The following is a 1,914-nucleotide window of genomic DNA, read 5'->3' on the forward strand; positions in this document are numbered from 1 at the left end:
CCCACTGCGGCTCTGATTCTTGAAGTTAGTGCTAGAAGGCTTCAGACCCACACCTGGAAATTTCTTCTTAGTGCTATTGTTCGAGACAATCAACACCTCATCTTTCTGATCTTGTTTACGAGCCTCTTCTTCAATACGAAGACGAGTGATCAGAGATTCCAAAGAGATTTCTTTGGTCTTATGCCTCATAAGGTTTGTGAAGTCTTTCCAGCTAGGAGGCAGCTTGTCAATTATGACAGCAACTTGAAATTGCTCATTTAAGGGCATACCATCAGAAATGATCTCATGGGACTGAGACTCTAATGATTTATCATCAGTNTATTTCTTAGTCCCAGCTTCCTCAGTATCATATTTTTTCTCAAGTGCATACCAAATTAATTTGGCAGACTTGTATGGGCTGTAGTAATCATACAGATCATCAGACAACCCATTCAAAATGAAATTCTTACGTAAGTAATCACTTTCATTCCAGAGAGCTATTTCAATAGCTAGATTATCCCTTTCATCTTTTTCAGCCTCATCCGACACCACTGGGATGTCGGTTTTCAGAACGTAGACAACCTTTCTCATAGTGAGGAAAAATTCCATCTTTTGTTGCCAATGTTTGAAATTTTTGTCAAACCGAAATGGCTTGTTCAGGTCATAGCTGCTCGGTCCAGTAATATTATCTACGAATGCCATTGCAATCGAAACGTCTTAAAATTGTTGTTACCGTAGCTTGCAACAATTCTAAATGGCACGAAATAATACTTACTGGCTGAGTCACGACCAGGTCGCTCTCTTTAAGACGTTTCGTGGCACTGCCCAAAATGTGCAAGCAAACTATCAACCACGCCGTCCCCAGGATAAAACAACACAGATCTCTGTTATCAAATTCTTACTACACTGTAAGAACCAATCTCGAGTACACCCACCAAAATATGGCTACCATTGCCAATTCTCGGAATTACCCACAATATGGCTACTCGTGCCAATTTTCTTCCCACAATACTGACTACCAGTGTCAGTTCTTGAAATGCCATAATATGGCTACCTATGCCAATTCTTTACCCACAATATTGACTACTAGTGTCAGTTCTCGAAATCCCACAATATGGCTGTCTGTGCCAATTCTTAAGTGCCACGGAAAGAAAGAGGGAGAAGTTTGCCGGAAATGCATCGGCGAAATATTAGGGGGGGAGAAAGAAAAGTTGAGAGGAAACGCCTTCAACTTGGTGCAAGTTAAAATGAAGGGTGAAAGCCTCTATTTATAACATGAGATTTTTCTCATGTTCCTCATTTTTCCAATGTGGGACTTGAGAGCTTAAATATTTTTTCAAAACTCTTCCATGTGGGACTTTGAGAGTTGTTCTTTCAAACTCTTCTATGTGGGACTTGGGTGTTTTTTATATTTCACACCCAAAAGTTCTCACTCATGGTTTTCAACAAACCATGTTCCAACAATCTTCATCTACATATAGTAACAAAATTAGAAGAATGGGATAGTTAAACCCACATTGAAAAATTATAAGAAGAAATAATCAAATTTTAGGTTAGGTTGCATTAAACAAGTTACCAACTTACCATTGTTAGCAAAGCCATGCAACCAATTGCGAGTACAAATCAAAGCTTGTACATTTTTTGGCAAAAGACGACTCCTATATTTGTTAAGGACATGTGCAGCAATGATAAGCGCAGATGCAAATGCAACAGTAGTAGTATGAATGTTTAGCAAGTCACGAGTCAATAATGATAAATCAAGAAAACGAGTAACTTTACCCTTCCACCATTTCAAGACATCTAATTCTTCATCTAACTCTTTGATTGGTTCACTAAGTACACATCTAGTTGAGACTTTCCAGCTTGACTTATAAGAATCATATTATGTTTTTTTAATTCCTACAATAAAAATTAGACAATAGAAAACATTTACTA

At 38.0% G+C, this 1,914-nt stretch overlaps 1 long non-coding RNA gene across 1 annotated transcript in view; it reads right to left on the bottom strand.

Moving 5' to 3' along the window:
• The window catches only part of LOC109344920, a 2,577-nt gene extending 907 nt beyond the window's left edge, over window positions 1-1,670 (bottom strand). The window contains exons 1-2 of the long non-coding RNA XR_002107363.1: window positions 1,564-1,670; window positions 1,442-1,450 (exon numbers count right to left, since the gene is read on the bottom strand). This is a non-coding gene — a long non-coding RNA (uncharacterized LOC109344920). The remainder of the gene's footprint in view (window positions 1-1,441; window positions 1,451-1,563) is intronic.

Source organism: Lupinus angustifolius, chromosome LG04, assembly GCF_001865875.1.
Source record: "Lupinus angustifolius cultivar Tanjil chromosome LG04, LupAngTanjil_v1.0, whole genome shotgun sequence".
NCBI classification, from domain to species: Eukaryota; Viridiplantae; Streptophyta; class Magnoliopsida; order Fabales; family Fabaceae; genus Lupinus; species Lupinus angustifolius.